General features: G+C 39.2%; 1 protein-coding gene across 3 annotated transcripts in view; it reads right to left on the bottom strand.

Annotated features, from left to right (window-relative positions):
• The window catches only part of LRMDA (leucine rich melanocyte differentiation associated), a 1,405,312-nt gene that overhangs the window by 30,750 nt on the left and 1,352,519 nt on the right, over positions 1–22,043 (bottom strand). For 2 of the 3 annotated variants that reach the window (XR_011253046.1, XR_011253044.1), the window contains one exon: positions 16,275–16,326. The gene's annotated coding sequence lies outside the window, so the exon portion shown is untranslated. Of the gene's footprint in view, positions 1–12,489; positions 13,639–16,274; positions 16,327–22,043 lie in introns of those variants that run through there. The other variant, XR_011253045.1, reaches the window with a different exon arrangement.

Here is a 22,043-nt window from a genome sequence, read left to right as displayed (position 1 = left end):
CTATACAAAAAAGATCTTCATGACCCAGATAGCCACGATGGTGTGGTTATCTCACCTAGAGCTAGACATCCTGGAATGCAAAGTCAAATGGGCCTTAGGAAGCATCACTATGAACAAAGCTAGTGGGGGTGATGGAATTCCAGTTGAGCTCTTTCAAATCCTAAAAGATGATGCTGTGAAAGTGTTGCACTCAATATGCCAGCAAATTTGGAAAACCCAGCAGTGGCCACAGGACTGGAAAAGGTCAGTTTTCATTCCAATCACAAAGAAAGGCAATGTCAAAGAATGCTCAAACTGCCACACAATTGTACTCATCTCACACGCTAGCAAAGTAATGCTCAAGATTCTGCAAGCCAGGCTTCAACAGTACGTGAACCATGAACTTCCAGAAGTTCAAGCTGGATTTAGAAAAAGGCAAAGGAACCAGAGATCAAATTGCCAACATCTGTTGGATCACCAAAAAAGCAAGAAAGTTCCAGAAAAACATCTACTGCTTTATTGACTATGCCAAAGCCTTTGACTGTGTGAATAGCAACAAACTGCGGAAAATCCTTAAAGAGATGGGAATTGCAGACCACCTGACCTGCCTCCTGAGAAATCTGTATGCAGGTCAGGAAGCAACAGTTAGACTGAACATGGAACAACAGACTGGTTCCAGATAGGAAAAGATTGTACATCAAGGTTGTATATTGTCACCCTGCTTATTTAACTTAGATGTAGAGTACATCATGTGAAATGCTGGACTGGATGAAGCACAACCTAGAATCAAGATTGCTGGGAGAAATATCAATAACATCAGATATGCAGATGACACCACCCTTATGGCAGAAAATGAAGAACTAAAGAGCCTCTTGATGAAAGTAAAAGAAGAGAGTGAAAAAGTTGGCTTCAAACTCAACATTCAGAAAACTAAGATCATGGCATCCAGTCCCATCACTTTATGGCAAATAGATGGGGAAACAGTGGAAACAGTGACAGACTTTATTTTCTTGGGCTCCAAAATCACTGCAGATGGTGACTGCAGCCATGAAATTAAAAGACGCTTGCTCCTTGGAAGAAAAGTTATGACCTACATAGACAGCTTATAAAAAGCAGAGACATTACTTTGCCAACAAAGGTCCACCTAGTCAAGGCGATGGTTTTTCCAGTGGTCCTGTATGGCTGTGAGAGTTGGACTATAAAGAAAGCTGAGCACTGAAGAATTGATGCTTTTGAACTGTGATGTTGGAGAAGACTCTTGAGAATCCCTTGGACAGCAAGGAGATCCATGCAGTCCATCCTAAAGGAAATCAGTCCTGAATATTCATTGAAAGGACTGATGTTGAAGCTGAAACTCCAATAATTTGGCCACCTGACACAAAGAGCTGACTCATTTGAAAAGACCCTGATGCTGGGAAAGATGGAAGGCAGGAGAAGGGGACGACCAAGGATGAGATGGCTGGATGGCATCACTGACTCGATGGACGTGAGTCTGAGTGAACTCCGGGAGTTGGTGATGGACAGGGAGGCCTGGCATGCTGCGATTCATGGGGTCACAAAGAGTCGGACACGACTGTGCGACTGAACTGAACGGAACTGAACTGAAAACTAGTTGGGATGTGTTTCCTCATGAAGAAAACATTTTAAAAAATACTGTGGAGAATTGGTATCATTTTTTCCTTAATAGTTCAATAGAATTCACCAGTAAACTCCTGGACCTGATGATTTCATTTTTGGAAATTTGTAAATAGTGAACTTTGTTTCTTTAATAGTTACGTTGTACTATTCAGAATATCTATCTCTCAAGTGAGATATGGAAATTTTTATAATTTAAGACATTAGATCATTTTCAGTTCAGTTTAGTCATTCAGTCGTGTCTGACTCTTTGTGACCCCATGCATCACAGCACGTCAGGCCTCCCTGTCCATCACCAACTCCCGGAGTTTGCTCAAACTCATGTCCATCGAGTCGGTGATGCCATCCAGCCATCTCATCCTCTGTCGTCCCCTTCTCCTCCTGCCCCCAATCCCTCCCAGCATCAGAGTCTTTTCCAATGAGTCAACTCGTCACGTGAGGTGGCCGAAGTACTGGAGTTTCAGCTTTAGCATCAGTCCTTCCAAAGAAATCCCAGGACTGATTTCCTTCAGAATGGACTGCTTGGATCTCCCTGCAGTCCAAGGGACTCTCAAGAGTCTTCTCCAAGACCACAGTTCAAAAGCATCAATTCTTCGGCACTCAGCTTTCTTCACAGTCCAACTCTCACATCCATACATGACCACAGGAGAAACCATAAACTTGACTAGACGGACCTTTGTAGATCATTTTATCTGTTATCAAATTTTTGGGCATATAGTTGTTCACAGTACTTCTTTTTATCCTTTTACTGTCCTTGAGAGTAGTAGTAATGCTCTCTCTCTCATTCCTGATATTTGTAATTTGCATCATTTTTCTTTTTCAGGTGTAGGCTGTGTAGAGCCTTATCAACTTTTATTAATCTTTCCAAATAAACACTTTGATTTATTCATTTTCGTGTGTTTTCCTCTTTTAACTTTTGTTGAGCCCTCCTCTAGTTTTTATAATTTATTTTCTCTGCTTGCTTTAGGTTCAATTTGTTCTTCTTACTGTAGTTTCCTTAGGTGGATGTTTCGGAAATCAACTGTAAATTTCTCTCTCTCTTTTTTTAATGTCAGTAGTTAATGGTATAAATCACTAAGAACATTTTCATGTTATATTTTTGTGTAGTTTAACATATTTTAAAATTTCTTGGAAACTTGTTTGACCTAGTGATTAATTAGAAGTGTGCTGTTTAATATCCAAATAGTTGGGTGTTTTCCAGCTATCTTTCTGGTACTGACTTCTTGTTTAATTCTGTGGTAATCTAAAAGCATACTCATAAACATAGCAAAGATTTCTATTCTTTTAAAAATGTTAAGATGTATGTCATGGCCTAGTGTATCATTCTATTTTGGTGACTATTTTACATGTTCTTGAGAAAAATGAGTATTCTCCTGTTCTTTGATGGAGTATTCTATTTATGTCAATTTGATCAAATTGATTTATAGTGCTGTCCAGGTCACTTACGTTTTTACTGATTTTTGGCCTGCCTAATCTATCAATTACTGACAGAGTTGTGTTGACGTCTGCAAATATAATAGCAGCCTAATCTATTCTCCTTTCTATTCTATTAATTATTGCCTCATGCATTTTGATGCTCTTTTGTTAGGTACCAATGGGTTTATAATTTTTGGTGTGCTCTTGGAGAACTGACTTCCTTCTATCATTATGTAATATCTTTCTTTATCTCTGATAGTCTACTTTATCTGAAATTAATACAGTTACTCCAGCTTAATTTTGATGTTAAGCATCTTACATCACTTACCACTGCTTTCCTTTATCTGCAGTCTTTATATTTAAAATGTCTTTCTTCTAGATGACAGATAATTAGGTTTCTTTCTCTTGTCTGACAATTTTGGGCTTTCAATTGTTTAGTCCATTTACAAGTGGCTTTTGATATAGTTGGATTGAATTCTCCCATCTTTGTAACTGTTTTCTAAACATCACATTTGTTCTTTGCTTCTTTTTACCTCGTTTGTCTTCTTTGGTTTTTAATTGATAATTTATATGATTCTCCATTGTTCTCAATTGTCTCCCCTTGGTATATCATGTTTATTTCCTTTTAACATGTTTTTAGTGATTTCCTTAGGGCTCACAATATATAGGTTAACAATATAAATCAACTTTCAAATGACATTATACTACTTCATGTATAGTGTAGGGACCTTATAACAGAGTATTAATTCCTCCAACTCTCCCTTGTGAAATTTCTGTAATATATTTCACTTACACATAAGTTACAGTTACTCAATACATTACTACTTTATTGCTTTTAGATGAATGAAGAATAATATAAATATTTATTTTTACCTTTGTTCCTTCTCTGACACACTTCCTTTCTTAAGGTAGATCCAAGTTTTTGATCTAGAAAATTTTCATCTATCTGAAGAAACTCTTAGTTTCTTAATTGGACTGTTCTGCTGGTAACAAACTTGCTATGTTTTTGTTTTAGAAAGTCTATTTCTCATCTACTTTTAAAAAATACTTTTGCTAGACACTGAATTCTACGTTGGTCATTTTCTGTCAACACTTAGAATATTTTGCAGTATTCTACTTTTGCTTGCATGGATTCCAATGAGATGTTTGCTGTGTTCATAGCCTTGTTCCCAATATTGGGAAGGTTTTCTTCTTTCATTAGTTTCTTTCAGAATTTTCTCTTGTCTTTGGTTTTCCTATAGGTAAAAGTATCAATAATAAGTCTAGATGTGGTTGCTTTTTGTACTTATCTTGCTTGGTGTTCCGAACTTCTGCAATCTGTGTTTTGGTGTCTGGGAATAACTTTGGTAGCATCTCAGCAATTATTACTTCAAACATTTCTTCTGCCCTATTCTTTCTGGTGTTGCAACACACACACACACACACACACACACACACAGTTCTCAGGTTTTTGTTCTTTTTTTTCTGTGTTTTAATTTTGTCTTTACTGATCTATCTTCAAGTTTACTAGTTCTTTGCTTAACTAAGGGTGAGTCTACTTATGAGCCTCCTGAAGGCCTTCTTTAACTGTTTTGATTTCTAACATTTACTCTTGAAATTTCAAGTCTGCTGACATTACCCATTTAATCTTACATGCTATTTGTTAACATCTTAATCATGGTTATTTGAAATGCCTTATCTGTTAACTCACATATCTGAATGTGGTTATGATTGCCAAGTCTCCCCAAACTGTGACTTTTAGTATGCCTTTTAATAAAAAATTCAAAGTTGAGAAGTGTCAATAGTCACTGCAGGAAACAGACCTGTAGAGGGCAGGATTTATGGTAATCTACACATGCGTTGGGCTGTATTTTAACGTTTGCAGTAGCTATAAGGGCTAGAGAGTCCAGACTTCTCTAGTGTGAGTGTTTATTTCCTCTTTGGCTTTAAGGTTTCTCATTACACTGTTTCTCAGAGGGGTCTGTGTTATACAGATTTTCAGTTGTAAATTCTCTGCTACACTGATTGTTGGTGTGGGGGCTGGGTGCAGAGGAGGTAAGAAAGCCTTTTAATGGAACTTGGACTCAGAGTGTGGCCTTCACCTCTGTTTCTATTCCTTTTCAAGGCATATAGCTCCTCCGATTTTCCTTGTACCCAGTTCCTGATATATTTCCTTGAAACTGTCCCTGTTCATGTTTTCTTTCCCCTGTTTAGATGAAATACTAATCCTAGAAAGGATTACAAGGGGAAGAAAATCTCTTTCCCTATGTGAGATAAGGTTTCAGTATTCAGTTCAGTCGATCAGTTGTGTCCGACTCTTTGCGATCCCATGAACCACAGCACGCCAGGCCTCCCTGTCCATCACCGGAGTTCACCCAAACCCATGTCCATCGAGTCGGTGATGCCAACCAACCATCTCATCCTCTGTTGTCCCCTTCTCCTCCTGCCCTCAATCTTTCCCAGCATCAGTCTTTTCAAATGAGTCAGCTCTTCGCATCAGGTGGCCAAAGTTGGAGTTTCAGCTTCAATATCAGTCCTTCCAATGAACACCCAGGACTGATCTCCTTTAGGATGGACTGGTTGGATCTCCTTGCAGTCCAAGGGACTCTCAAGAGTCTTCTTCAACACCACAGTTCAAAAGCATCAATTCTTTGGCACTCAGCTTTCTTCACAGTCCAACTCTCACATCTATACGTGACCACTGGAAAAACCATAGCCTTGACTAGATGGACCTTTGTTGGCAAAGTAGTGTCTCTACTTTTTAATATGCTGTCTAGGTTGGTCATAACTTTCCTTCCAAAGAGTAAGTGTATTTTAATTTCATGGCTGCAATCACCATCTGTGATTTTGGAGCCCAGAAAAATAAAGTCAGCCACTGTTTCCACTGTTTGCCCATCTATTTGCCATGAAGTGATGGGACTGGATGCCATGATCTTAGTTTTCTGAATGTTGAGCTTTAAGCCAACTTTTTCACTCTCCTTTTTCACTTTTATCAAGAAGCTTTTTAGTTCCTCTTCACTTTCTGCCATTAGGGTGGTGTCATCTGCATATCTGAGGTTATTGATACTTCTCTCAGCAATCTTGATTCCAGTTTGAGCTTCTTCCAGCCCAGCGTTTCTCATGATGTACTCTGCATAGAAGTTAAATAATCAGGGTGACAATATACAGCCTTGACGTACTCCTTTTCCTATTTGGAACCAGTGTGTTGTTCCATGTCCAGTTCTAACTGGTGCTTCCTGACCTGCATACAGGTTTCTGAAGAGGCAGGTCAGGTGGTTTGGTATTCCCATCTCTTACAGAGTTTTCCACAGTTTAGTGTGATCCACAGAGTCAAAGGCTTTGGCAGAGTCAATAAAGCAGAAAGAGATGTTTTTCTGGAACTCTCTTGCTTTTTCCATGATCCAGCGGATGTTGGCAATTTGATCTCTGGTTCCTCTGCCTTGTCTAAAACCAGCTTGAACATCTGGACGTTCACGGTTCATGTATTGCAGATTGTCAGTCTTTGTTTTAAAGAAGAAAATGAGAGGGTTACCCTTGTAGCGCTTCCCCTGTCAGAGCCGCAGGAGATTTTTCTGAACGCATACTGTGTGAAATTGTGGAGTTCCTGGAAGAAAATCCCAAAAGTCTCCTTTGACTGCAGCTCCCAGGAATATCCTAATCAAGCTAGTTACCACTTAGCTTACAGCAAATTGTCAAAATTACTAGTAAAGGAACATTTATACAACTTGTGGCTTCTGGTGGCTTCGCGTTCAGGTAAGCAAATGTCTAGTGCTGTATCACTCTGTATGTAACCAATGTCTCCAGATTTTAAAGGGTCAGTTTGCCCTGTGACCCCAGTTCTTTGATAAGTTTAAGAACACTTATTATTTTTCACTTTTCCTAGCTTTTTCTTCTAATGTCAAGAGTGATGGCTTGTAATCTCTTTTACATGTTAAAGCTGAAATAGATAAAAACTGGAGTGGGTTGCCATTGCCTTCTCCATCAGTTGGGAATGGGAAAAATTAGATGTGCTTCATTTTAAGCATTAAGACCCTACATAATCTCACAGATAATAACTACGTACACTGAATAAGTAAAGAACTTTGTGGGATAATAATTTTAAAGCCAATAAATACCTGATGTAATACAAATTTATTGTATTCTCCACGGAGCGAAGAGAAAATTTCAGAGTAGGTGTTGTTTGGTGGAGAAGAAGGGTAGAGCTCACTCTTTGGAAGATGCATTCACTATTTTGCACCTCTTTCTTAGTTAACATTTTGGAGTTTATGTTTTGGACACATAAATACAATCAAAGAGGAGGAAACATCGATTTTGACAAAATAACTGTAGGTCTAGAAGCACATTGACGGAGAAGGCAATGGCACCCCACTCCAGTACTCTTGCCTGGAAAATCCCATGGACGGAGGAGCCTGGTGGGCTGCAGTCCATGGGGTCGCAAAGAATGGGACATGACAGAGTGGCTTCACTTTCACTTTCATGCATTGGAGAAGGAAATGGCAACCCACTCCAGTGTTCTTGCCTGGAGAATCCCAGGGATGAGGGAGCCTGGTGGGCTGCTGTTTATGGGGTCGCACAGAGTCGGACATGACAGAAGTGACTTAGCAGCAGAAGCACATTGAAACATTTGAAAACAGCACACAGACTAAAGAGCTGAGGAAGCAACTCATTTGCCACGTATTCACAAATAAAAACGTTGTTCATTGAGCTATGGTCTGCAGTTTAAATTTGTTCCATATGACAGTCTCTGGCTAGAAAGTGTGTCTAGTAAATTGGTGAAGGTTTCTGCTTGAAAATATAACATCTTAGAAAACCTCAGATCTTAGAGGGCATTTACTTGATGAGCAGAAGTCTTTAATTGGATAAAGTCCAATTTATTATTTTTTAAAATATTGTAAGACATGACATTGAATATTTTTCATTTTTGAATATTGATATTAACTTTTTTAGCATCATTTGTTGAAACAGCTATTTATTCTCCATTAATATTTCCTTCTTTGTTGAAGATAAACTAATCTGATATCTATCTCTAGTTTCTTTATTCTATTTCATTTTCCCTCTACCTGGATTCTAACATCACAGATTTCAATTACTGTAGGTTTAGAACAAATCTTGAACTCAGATAGCATAAGCCCTCTGACTTTTCAAAGTTTTCCGAAGTTTTTTTGTTTTTTTAGCATTTCCAGGTCCATGAATATAATATACCACTCCAATTATTTACATTTCTTTCAATTTCTCTCAGTAGGAAAGAAAATTCCTCAACCTGATGAAAAACTACAGCAGACATCATCGTAATGTTGAATGCTCTATGTCCATGATAGGCAACAAGAATATGTGATCTCACCAACTCTATTTAATGTTGTGTAGGCGATCTTATGGAGAAGAAAATGGCAACCCACTCTTATATTCTTGCCTGGAGAGTTCCATGGACAAAGGATCCTGGAAGGCTACAGTCCATGGGGTCACAGAGATTCAGATACGACAGACTGACTAACACATACACGGGAACTCTTAACTAGTGCAATAAGGTAAGAATCTGTTTATTTAAATAAACAGATTGAAAAGGAATAAAGACCTGTTGTACACAACAGGAAGCTATGCAAACTGACAAGTGACTTTAGTGAGATGGCAGGACAACATGTTCACATACAAAACTGATTGTATTTCTATATACTGTAAGTGAAAGTCACTCAGTCGTGTCCGACTCTTTGTGACCCCATGGACTATACAGTTCATGGAATTCTCCAGGCCAGAATCCTGGAGTGGGTAGCCTTTTCCATCTCTGCCGTTGCAGCCACCCGGCTTGCGCAGGGTGGGGATCTTATACCAACAATCAATAATTGGATTAATTAAAAGTACCATTTGCAATGTCAACATGAAATTTTTACAGATAAATATAAGACAAGCTATAAAAGATGAATACGTTGAAAACTGAAAAATGTTACTGAATTATACAGTGTTCACACATCTAAAGATTGACTAAATGTTAGTGTCCAATTTTACAAAATTAGAGCCTCAATGCAATCTCAATCAAATTCCCAGCAGGATTTTTAAAGACATTGACAATTTTATTCTAAAGTTATGGAAATGCAAAGGCTAGAATAGTCAAGCTTATTCTGAAAGTGTAAATCATCAGTGTATGAAGCAACTTAGCACGACATACTATTGCTGCTGCTGCTGCTAAGTCGCTTCAGTCATGTCCGACTCTGTGCGACTCCAGAGATGGCAGCCCACCAGGCTCCACTGCCCCTGGGATTCTCCAGGCAAGAACACTGGAGTGGGTTGCCATTTCCTTCTCCAACGCATGAAAGTGAAACGTGAAAGTGAAATCGCTCAGTCGTGTCCGACTCTTTGCGACCCCATGGACTGCAGCCCACCAGGCTCCTCCATCCATGGGATTCTCCAGGGAAGAGCACTGGAGTGGGTTGTCATTTCCTTCTCCAGGGGATATTCCCGACCCAGGGATTGAACCCAGGTCTCCCACATTGCAGGCAGACATTTTAACCTCTGAGCCACCAGGGAAGCCTGGAAAACAGTATGGGGCACCTTAAAAAAATAAAAATAGAGTTATTGTATGATCCTGTAATCATCTAGAAAAGATGAAAACTCAAATTCAAAAAGATACATGCATCTCAATGTTCTTAGTAGCACTACTTACAATAGCCAAGGCATGCAAACAAGCCAAATGCCCACTGGCGAATGAACGGAAAAAGAAAGACGTGGTATATATGAAAAGACCACCAAACTCAGTCTCGGTGAAGATCTGAAATAGATAGACCTCTTATACATTGCTGGTGTGAATACAAAGTTATATGGTCACTATAAACGACATCTTGGCAGTTTCTAAGCACTCACACTTACCTTTACCATTCGATCTAGCATTCCCACTTCTGTGTACCCCTGGCTGCTCAGTGGTAAAGAATCCGCCGACCAATGCATGAGCCGCAAGAGATGTAGGTTCGATCCCTATGTTGGGAAGATCCCCTGGAGGAGGGCATGCAGCCCACTCCAGTATTCTTGCCTGGAGAATCCCATGGACAGAGGAGCCTGGTGGGCTACAGTCCATAGGGTTGCCAAGAGTTGGACATGACTGAGCATGTGTGCACAGTTACCATCTGATCCAGCATTTCCAATTCTATTTATTTAAGGCAAATGATAACATAGGGCTGTTGAAAGATTTGTACTCAAATGTTCATATGGGCCTGAGTCTTCATAGCTAAAAACTAAACCAAAAATATATTAATCGGTGAATTAAACATTATGGCATATCCATTCAAAGAATTCTGTTCACCAGTATGAAAGCACACTATTGAAATAACCAGCCGCATGACGAATCTCAAAAGCAGTATGCTAAGTAAAGGAAGCCTAACACAAAAGACAATCTTATGATTCCATAAGAATAAAATTCCAGTTAAGGCAAAATTACAGAAATAGTATCAGTGGTTGCCTCTAACTGTCATGGAAGGGTATTGACTGCAAAGGAACAGGACGAAACGTGTAGGGGTGATTGAATTATTCTGTGTCTTGACTGCTGTTGTTAAATGACTACATATTTGCCAAACTCATAAAGTTGTACGTTGAAAATTCGTGATTTTTTTTTTTGGTTTGGTATGTAAAGTTCGCCTCAACAAAGCTGATAAAAAAGAAAGGCTCAGAAATGACAGAGGAATTAAAGAATCATTTTTCTTTGCAAATTAAGAGTTGAGGGTAATAGGCCACTTGGAATACTTTTATTACATCAAATTTAGAAGTGACTCTGTTAGAAAACTCTCCTAAAGAGTTTAGCTGTGTTCTTTGCTGGTTCATTTCCTTTTCCTTAAGATGAAGGATCAATTGTTCCTTTACAGGCAAAGAACCTTTAAATTTTCAGTTTTGATATGAAAAGGGTAATCAAATGCCAGAATTCTCATTTGCACATTTCCTTCTAGGGACAGTATGAGGTAGGGGAGTTTTTGATTATCTGGGTTAGTCAGTACTCCCGCTCCCTCACAAACTCCAAGATGGGTTGTCCTGCCTCACCATGATGGGCTCAGACATGAGCCTACACAAGAAAGGACACTGTGAATCTTTCCCTTGCTCACCTTAAGAGTTGCTTAGGCCTAAAAACTGTCTGGCTATAAAAGGTTTTTAGCACAACAAGAATTGTGGACTCAGGATGATTCTAACTACAGTGAAAAAAGCCCAGGGGGGAAGGGAATCCTTTTCAGCCATTCTTGTTAGCTTGCCACACACCTGTCAATGGCTTCATTACTAACACAGTCACAAAGAAATATTTAAAAGTTTACTTCTATTTGGAACATCTTTATCCCCTACCTTTTATGAAGTTTTCATCTTCCTTAACTGTCATCTTCAGCATTTGCAGCCCTTCTCAAGAGAGAGGAAGAAAAATACGTTGTGTGTGTAATATATGATGACTCACCCTGTTGTTATCATCACTCACAGGAGAGATGGGGAGTCATAAGGTATGACTTATCCCTCACTCCCTCATTCACAGAGATAAAAACAGAAATGCCAGCCCAACATTTAGGCAAGATATACATACCAGGAATGTATGAGAATAATAAATTGTCCCAGTGACTCCAATATTCTTTCCACAATAAAATGGTAGGATGGAGGGAAGCAATGAAAGCTTTTAGAGTAAGGTCACTGTGCAACCACAGTCAGTCTTTATACATTTATTTGGATAAAAATTCTCCCATAGTTTTGGTGTTCCAGCAGCTACAGCAATCAAAGAGTCTCTAACCACATCTATGATATCTGCACATGAAATGAGTACATTTAAGTAGATGGTTCTCTGGTTTCAAGAGCTAGATTTGCCAGCAGGGTTTAGGGAACCATGAGACACTACAAACTTTCTGAGCAAAGTGACCTAACAAGGAGCTTAGACTTTGTAACCTTCAACCTGTTCTTACTCAGCACAAAAGTACACCCCACAGCACCATCCATGCCAATGTCTAGGCACAGCGGCCTGTTTCTGGATTTGCTTCAAGATCCCATTTAAGTGTTTCCCCATATTGCAGCTTTGTATATTTGGAAAGTAGAAAATCATAACAGTCTATTCTGGTCTTTGTATGAGATACATAGTCACCGTCCCACCAAAATTCACCCCCACAAATTGCAATTCTACAGGAATTTGTGAGGCTGTGGTATTAAAATCCCAAAAGATATATGTAGAGTAACCCAATGATATTTACAGTTCCATATATTTTCTCCCCGGCAACATGTAGCTCTTTAAAGAATATTCTTAAAAATAGTAAACATATTTCAAATTTTCTTACCTGTACAAATCCTGTTATACATTCTCTTTGCAAAGCAGCATGAGAACGTAGAAGAAAAAAAAAATTAAAAGACCATTCCAGAAAGGTTTTATATATGGACTCTTGTTTGTTGGAAAATTCATCTTTCATCCTTAGTGAGACTATCAGAACTGCACGGGAACCTTAAAGACTGTTAAGATGATTAAGAGCCACATTTAATACTTGCTCCAGTAGCATCTTGACAAACATTTTAATTTTATATCTCTCAAGTAAGCCCATAAAACAGCATGATGTAAAAATTCTTAACAAATATATTAATAAAAATTTAAACATGCATGTATCACTTATGCTCTTTTGAGTTAATTACATAATATTGCCTTGTATACACCTTAATTAGATTAAATATTGATCAGTGCATTTTCCCATTGCCACTGATATTTCATTAACACATAACAACTGTCTTGTTATATCTCGATGTAATGTTAAGTTCATTAAAGAGTCTGCCTAGAAGTGAAAAGTTATGGAAAGATATACAAAGCAAGCCCTTTTATACATAAACAGGGTTGGAAACCTCAGCCTATGAATTAAAGTAGGGAAGAGAAATTAACCTCTACCTAGTATAAGGATTTAAAGTAATTAGATTTATTAATTACAATGATCTATACTGTTTTTTTCTGTAAGGTTTCAGGAGTAAGATCAGTTAGACTAGGTTCATCTATCACTCTGTATTAAGGAAGAGGTTATGAAATATTACAATTATTCCTGAGGATTATGGTCTTTGTTTATTTCAAAAAGGAACCTAGATTTTAAACAGCATCGAAGATTTCTTAGCATGTGATTAAGGCTGTTTATTTTCATGCTGATGAGCTGCGAGCTGTTTCAATGGGGAGATGCTGTAATTTTCCCATGATCTGGAAAATAATTCATGGCACTTTTTATGTTGTCATTAACTGTCACGTCTCTTGAGTTAAATATGAGCCCTGTCATTTGGAAGTCAGAAAGTGGCTCCTAAATTTCTCAATTTCATTAGCAATTGATTCAAATCATTTCCCGAAAATAGTCTGAATTGACATATGAATTGTAGTGGTTCCTCAGCTTGGTGATTAATTAATCAAGCCATCAGGTTCACATTAAACTATTTATCAATCTTACGATTTCCTGCTTTCCAGAAAAATTTAAAAAGCACTCTAATGATATTTTATGAGTTTTGAGAAAAATTAAAATAGGACCAAAAAGAGTAATCTGTTCTTCCTAATTCATGAAGCTCCATGATGTCAATTTCTATCAGGCAAGACACTACAAAGAGGAGATGGGACTAGAATATCTACCCCAGGGGAGGCACGTGGGTCCTTTCTATAGGTCGCAGTCTCTTCATCTGTAAAATAAGAAAGCTGAACTAAATAATCTCTTATTTTCAAAGTTCTGTTTGTGAATCAAAATGTAATATGATAGTTGTGGTCACTTTCAGTTTTATGATTTTGATGCGTGCCTTATGTTAAAAACAAACAACTTGGGATAACTGTTAGATCCTCAAAGGCTCCGTATTAAAGTTATAATCGATGTTCTTGGATCAGCTATGGACACTGCTCTGCGATTTGCACTTGAAATGTAATCTTCCCCCCAAGGCCACATTAGTCTGGGTGTTTTCTAACAGGCTTTTATAACAAGGGACCAGAGTCAGTTGCTCTGGCCTAGAATGACAGTATCAACCTTTCTAAGATTGGGCCACACCAAAAGCTATTTCTTGGCTGAAAAAACTGCTGGCAAAACATCATGTGTTTGACTATTTAACTTCATTCAAACTTTCCTGAGGTCAGTTAATAGCCAGTTATTTTCATAATAAACCACCAGCCAACTGAATTCAGTTCCCTTTCTTTCAAATGCGCTGTGTGAATAACTACAAAATGAATGTCTCATTCTACACAAATCCCTCTGGTATTATTTACAGAAAACTGAAGATTCTCTCTTAAAGAGAACTGTGTTTTAAGTGCGGCGCTGACTCTGGTATCGTAGGACAGAGATTACAAGCCAAGCAGGAAAGACACTGAATGTGTAGAACATCCATTCCCTGCCCACAGTGCCGGGACAAAGGTCAGAGGAGTGCCTAAAATGACACAGGAGAAAAGTATAATTCAAAAAGATACATGTACCTAGTGTTCACTGCAGTTCTATTTACAATAGCCAAGACTTGGAAGCAACCTAAATATTCGTTGATAGAAACACATGGGACCTAATGAAACTTAAAAGCTTTTGCACAGCAAAGAAAACCATCAATGAAATAATACGACGATCTATGAAAGGGAAGAAACTATTTGCAAATGATGCAACCAACAAAGGATTAATTCCCAAAATATACAAACAGCTCATACAGCTCAGTATAAAAAAAAAAAAAAACCCAAATAATCCAATAAAAAAATGGGCACAAGATCTACATAGACATTTCTCCAAGAAGACATACAGAAGGCCCACAGGCACATGAAAAAATACTCAACACTGCTATTTAGTAGAGAAACGCAAATCAAAACTATAAAGAGGTAGCAACCACCTTACAATACTCTAAATGGCCATCATCAAACGTCTGCAAATAATAAGTGCTGGAGAGAGTGTGGAGAAAGGGGGTCGTTCCTACACTGTTGGTGGGAATATAAATTGGTACAGCAGCTATGGAGAACAGTAGAGAGGTTTCTTAAAAACTAAAAATAGATCTACCATAAATAATCCTGCAATCCTACTGCTGGGCATATATCTGGAGAAAACCATAATTCCGAAAGATACATGCACCCCGGTGCTCACTGCAGCACTAGTCACAACAGCCAAAATATGGATGTAACCTAAGTGTCCATCAATGGATGAATGCCTAAAATAGATGTGGTATATACATACGATGGAACATTACTCAGCCGTAAAAATGAAACAGTGCCATTTGTAGCAACATGCATGGACCTAGAGATTATTGTACTAATTCCAGTAAGCCAGACAAAGACAAATGTCAGATGATACCGTTTTTATGTGAAATCTAAAAAAATGATACAAATGAACTCATTTACAAATCAGAAATAGACTCACAGACACAGAAAACAAGCTTATGGTTACCAAAGGGGAAATGGTGAGGGTGGGCAAGGATTAATTAGGACCCTGGGATTAAAATATACACATTATATAAAATAGATAATCAATAAGGACTTCCTGTATAGCACAGGGAACTACTCTCAAGATCTGGTAATAATCTGTAGGGGAAAGAAATGGGTAAAGAATTATCTATCTACCTACCTATCTGAATCACTTTGCTGTACACGTGAAAATAATGACACTGTAAGTCTACTAAACGTCAATAAAATAAATAAGATGACACTTTTCATGGCTCATTCCTCAGCCGCTCCCTTCTCAGAAGGGTTGGGGCGTTTGTAGTGGCCGGTCCCCCATGGATAACATGAACTGCAAAGAAGCGGCCTTGGACTGAGAGAGGACCACAGAGAAATCATCCCAAGTGGGGTTTCCCTGGGGATTGAAGTGACCTTCTCTCTAAAAGCTGGGAAAATCCCTCTCATCCTGGGGAAATTTGGGGTCTTACCACCAGCAACTTGGTGGTGCTGGGGACCCCCATACCTCTACTCCTCAGACACACATACATTTTATCAATGAAAACAAGAGCCAGAAAAGTAAGTAACCTGCCCAAGAATGAAATTTTTTGGAAAGCTATGGTCTATAGGGGAATGAGGTGGAAATGGAAAAGCAGAAAGGGTTATTTGACACACAAACCCACAATGCATCTCATGTTAAGACTTTATATTCATATAAAGTGAGGTAAATCAGACAAAGACACATCATATGATATCACTTATATGTGTAATCTCAAAAAAAGATACAAATGAACTTGTTTATAAAACAGAAACAGATTCACTGACTTAGAAATTAAACTTATGGTTACTAAAGGGGAAAGGGACAAAGAGATAAATTAGGAATTTGGGATTAATAGATACACATTACTATATAAAATAAACAAGGACTTACTGTATGGCACAGGAAGCTATAGTTGGTATCTTGTAATAACCTGTACTGGAAACTGAAATATAATAGATATATATGTATGATTGAGTCACATTGTTCACCTAAAACACTGTAAATCAACTACAATCAACATTAATTATTTTAAAAAGAGACTATCTCTAAATGATGTCATTCACACAATTTCTAAGATGCATGACAGAAATGGGGAAAAGATAAAGTACATCACATAACCTGAAATTTGTGTTCCATTGTGTGAGAATATTGTCTCTAACCCCCATTTTATCAATTCTGTGATAATCTTAATGTAGCAAATAACATTATATTTTTTAAGGTAAAGAATTCATTTACTCAGCATAAACATTTAAAAATACAACATATAAATATAAAGCTGTATAATTTGTATAAAGCTGTTTCAGTTTCATTCCTCTCCCCCTCCCCCATATACTGGAAGTCTCAAGAAAATGGAGAAGCCCAGGCCTCTTTGGACCTCACACGAGTACTGCATCCTTCATTTTAGTCTATATAATGTCAGAGTTCCACCCTGCGGGAAGACAAAGCCCAGTATAAAAGGAAAATAACATATGGGAGAGGATGTCACAAGTACCAAGTGAACCACCCAAGCCCTATGACAGCCTTGGTCCATTGCCAAAAGACACCTCCAATTATATTAATTAAGAGAAGGAAAAATCCCTCACCTCTAGATCATGTCCTACTTCTGCTATTTTGTTATAATGCACTTGTAATGCATAACTATCCTGAGCCCTTTCTGGAACATGCCATGCTTTCAAACTCCTGGGCTAGCACCATGAGGATGGAGAGGAAACGCATTTGCAAATGTCAGCCTACCTCATCCATCTCTCCTCATTCAAACAATACGCATTTGAGGTTCAGCAATTGGAGTTATATATTTTTCCTTAATGTTGTTGTAAGGTAATGGTTCTCTTATCTGAAATTCATCAGCCTGCTATAAATTTAAACTCCATTACTGCCAATAGAGAAAAGCTAAGCACCAAACCACTTTCAATAAATTTGCACTTATGCAATTGAACTGATACGGCCTCAGAGGAAAAGGTGAAACTCGTCTTGAGATATTTAAGTTAGTCTGAGTCACTGCTTCGTCTGGTGTTAAATTGGATCCATCGAGAAATGTAGGGCAGCACTCATCAACCCTGAGTTATAAGAAGAGATTTTAGGCTGAAAAAAATTCTGTCTCCAGCATTCATTATTAGACGGTGTAATTCTAAGAAACCGCTGGCTGGCTCTGTTATTTGGCACAACTAAATGCTACAAATGCAAACCCTGATAGATGAATATTTTTATGAACAACAGTAATCCGGCTTGGGTGAGCCCAAGTCCTGGAGATTTGTCATGTCCAGTTATGAAGTCCTAATGGGGACGTCTATATACTCATAGCAAAGAGGGTAATTACAAACATTTGCACGAAGCTTCAGGATTTATAGGTAACAATGCTTTTACTCTATACACCCATCTGGATAAAACATTTGTTAGTTACTATCTTCTGTTTCTGATGAGGGAACTGAGGTTCAGATATATAATCACCTTTACTGGCTGTCTGAAAGCGTTGATTTGATATCATGTCCTCCGGGCTCTGTGTTTTTGGTAGTGGAAGATAAAGAACACACCCAGTTCATGCTTTCTGGAATCTCCATGGCAGACCACTGGGAATGATCAGTGTGAATTGTTAAGTTGTTGCCTCAGTGATGCATTGCAGACAACTTCCCTGGAGAAGTAGCAAGCTCCTGACCACAGCATTGTGTGCAAATAAATAAACAAATGCTAAAACAAAAATAAACAAACAAATACCCAAATCAGCAGCCTCAGAAGGTTGCCAAGATCTCTTGGTGAGAAGGACATCTTGGTCAGGAGCCAAAAGAGTGATGTGTATTCTTTGGGGACAAAGAATCACTGGTGCATCTCCCTTGGAGGGTCAGCCTCTAGAGGGTGACCCTGAAGCAGTTCAGCTTGGGGAGAGGGGTCTGCTGGCCAATCAGAGGGGATGGTTTCACAAGCAGAGGGCATGACCAGACAAGAGCTCCCAGGCCATTAGAGCCTGAGGATTTAAAATTTAAGATAAGTTATATTTATGGTTAGGGAAAACAAAAACAAAACCAAAACACCTCTCTGTGGACTGGAGCATTGGAAGTTTAGCTCTCAGGATGTAACGAGCATGACAAGTTGTGGGGGCTTAGCTGTCAGACACACAGGCACACAACCACAACAGTCCCCAAGCCCTTCTTCCATCCCTAGCCTCCGTGCCCATTCTAAGGCCAGAACTGGTATCACATACCACTTGCAAGAACTGAACAGCATTTGTACTTAATTGGATGATATACATTATTCATGAGCCTTGAGTCTGTGATGATTTTGGCATTCATTAGGGGGGAAAACGGGGCATTAGTTTTCTTGGTACAAAACATTCCGTATTAAACTTCATTTGCAATCCACTTTTCAATGTGAAGAATTAGAAATACTTTTAAGCAAAGTTTAGGAACTATGAAATAGCTAAGAAAACAAGCAGCAGTAACTTCTAAAGATGGCAAATAAAGGAATAAAAGCTAGGATTTTCAGATATCTCAATACTCAGAGCTCTAAACTTTGAGTATAGGAGAGGGAGAGTCAACCTAAAATTCAAGCAAGTTAATAAAGGTTGCAATAATAATGATAGTGTTTGTATACATATACATAGATAGTTTTTATATATGTGGTACATATATATATAAACACCTATATTTTACATATGAATATATATGTAAAAACATTTTACATATGAATATATATGTGTATGTACATACATGTACATACATAAGTTCAAAATTTATTTCAAACAAGTAGATGAATTGTGCATCTATTTTTCCAAAATTAAAGGAACCATCTCCTGAGAAATAACCAAGTCCTAGTTTAGGGTTGTATCATGCCTGTTTTCAAAGCCTATCACAAGCTTTTATAGACTGAACTTCAATCTGTCTAGTTCTCCTTTTCACAAGTATATCCAGAGTCTCAGAATTGAGATCAACTAAGTCAGTCCTTTTTCTCTTGCAAATGAAGAACCTGAGGCACAATGATGGGTTGAGGAGCCCGAGTGCCCAGAGGATAAAAGTGAACAAAATTGGGCTTATCTGGCAATGTTCATGCACCCCTGCCCTGCATGGTCACAGCTCCCTGAGAAAGCCTTTTCATCAGAGGCTCTGAAGTCAAACAAATCTGGTGCAAACACTGCAGGGTCATGGGAGAACCTCTTCATCTGGTTAAGCCTGGATTCTTTAATTATAAATGAAGATACATTTTGGAGGTTTGTTAGAAGGTTTAGTGGAGATAACTACAGGTAATGGCCTTAGGTGGAGAAAGCAATGGCACCCCACTCCAGTACTCTTGCCTGGAAAATCCCATGGACGGAGGAGCCTGGTAGGCTGCAGTCCATAGGGTCGCTAAGGGTTGGACACAACTGAGTGAATTCACTTTCACTTTTCACTTTCACACCTTGGAGAAGGAAATGGCAACCCACTCCAATGTTCTTGCCTGGAGAATCCCAAGGATGGGGGAGCCTGGTGGGCTGCCGTCTATGGGGTCTCAGAGTCGGACATGACTGAAGCGACTTAGCAGCAACATCCTTAGGACAATGCCTAGAACATACTAAACACCCATAACCATTCAGTGATAGTCCTGTTTTTTTATTATAGAGTCTGAACAGACAGTTCACCTGCACAGTCTAGCTACTGCTTGCCCATTGTCCCACACTAGTGACATTTGTCTACTTTTCTCAGTTAGACATGGATTTCCTTAGATCAGAGTCCTCTTGTACTTCCACAGAGTAGTCTCCGTGCCTGACCTTAATTCAGTTAGCAGGTGCTCAATAATGACAAGAATTCTGTTTCACATGGTGGGACATTTTATAACACGTAGTCCTTTCACATGCCCTTATGATGATGATGTACCTGCCATCAGAAATTGGCGCTTCCCTGGGGATCCAGCAGGTAAGGTTTCCTGCTCCCAACGCAGGGGGCCTGGGTTTGATCCCTGGTCAGGGAATTAGATCTTGCATGCCACAACTGAAAGATTCCATAGGTGGCAACCAAGATCCTGCACCCCGCAACTAAATATCTGGTACAGACAAATCAATAAATATTAAAAAGATAAAAGAAAAGTGATTGGTGCTGATTCTGCATTCTAATACTGCTTTAATCCCAGGTACAAGACTACTGACAAGCAAAGTTCCTCTCTCTGTCTCAGTGAATGCTCACAAAGGCTCAGACAGGCAGATATCATCAACCCCATTTAACAGAGGAGGATAGTGAGTTTGGGGCAAGAGGGAGCTTTGTGCCTGAAGTCCAGCAACAAAGGGATAGGCCTAGAGAATAATCTCAGGGTTCCCACCGTACATTCAGCACGGATTCCACTCAGCACCACTTGTCTCAGAGTAGACTCACTATCTAATACTGTGGGTTAAACACAAACTAAGGATGGTGTCTGCAGAAGTTCCTGATCAGGGAACCAAGATCCCACATACCGCAGAGCAACTAAGCCTAAGGACCACAGCTACTGAGCGCTCTACATCACAACTAGAGAGGCCACGGCTGCAGTGAAGATCCTGAATGCCCCAACTAAGACCTGATTCAGCCAAATAAATACACATTAAAAGATGGAAGAGTAGGATGAATAGGTTGGCTCATTTCTGGAAGTGTTTTATTTGAGAAGGCCCAAAGCCAGAACGAAGGGATGAAGGGATTGCTCGCCACTGTGGTCTGAAGCATAGCTCCAATGGAACTCATCACAAAAGCGAAATTTCTTTGAAGTGTCACACTAAACTCCATGTCCATTCAAGTTAACCCCATATTAGAATATTTGTATTTATTTTAATATATATTTACTCCTTAAATCTAAAGTAGGCATTCCAAGAAAATGCATCATTTTATCTTACAGTTCATAGCATCCCTGGGCCATAGCTGTACATTGAGATTCAAAAAGAATGGTTGGGAAGCCATCTCTATGCTAATCCCCAAATCTCAGCTCCAGGCCAAGGGTATGAGGACCCCTCAGTCTGTTATCATCAGGGCACAGCTAATGGTCCACAGTGAGCAACTGGGCTGACCCCGTCCATTTTTCTTGAAGAGCCACTGAGGATGTCTGCTTTCCCACAAAAGCCTTAAGAGCAGCCGGACTCATTTCTCTTCTGCCCATGTGTATTAATTCCTGTTTCTGTAATGAGATACAGAGGAGAAAAAAGGGGAAGAGGACTGATGTGGAATCAGATTGGGCCTGATGAGTTATGGAGCCTGCCTTCTCATCAGCGATGTAAAACAGCCTGGGCTCTATTTACTGCCGCTGTCAGCAGGATCGATAAATAACATTTTCAGTGACATGAAGAGGGAACGCGTGAGCTCAATGAAATGAAGTGGAGCCGGAGGTAGACGCAGACAATGCCCTTTTTCTCTTCCTGGCCTGGCAGGAGTCACCTGTTTGGCTGGGAGAGAAAAGGGGGTATAAATTCGGTTTGACTTTTAAAAAGGGAGGGGGATGCACCCCCAAGAGGAGGAGAGGGCTTTTCTGCTGAGGCAGGAGTCAAGGAAGGGCAGGGTCCACTGTTACCATCACTCACTCCTATGCTGAGCCACCCCCCATCTGAACCAAAAGGCCATAATCAGCCGGCCTGGCTGGGCAACACCCCATCTTCACAGCCACTTCAGAGAGACGTGTTCGACTTACTGTTTATATCTGAGAAAGAGCACAGAGCTAAGGTGGAATTCAGAGGAGCTG

This window comes from Ovis canadensis, chromosome 25, assembly GCF_042477335.2.
Source record: "Ovis canadensis isolate MfBH-ARS-UI-01 breed Bighorn chromosome 25, ARS-UI_OviCan_v2, whole genome shotgun sequence".
Classification (NCBI taxonomy): Eukaryota; Metazoa; Chordata; class Mammalia; order Artiodactyla; family Bovidae; genus Ovis; species Ovis canadensis.
Note: the sequence above shows the minus strand (reverse complement) of the source record. Positions and strands in the feature narration are given on the sequence as shown.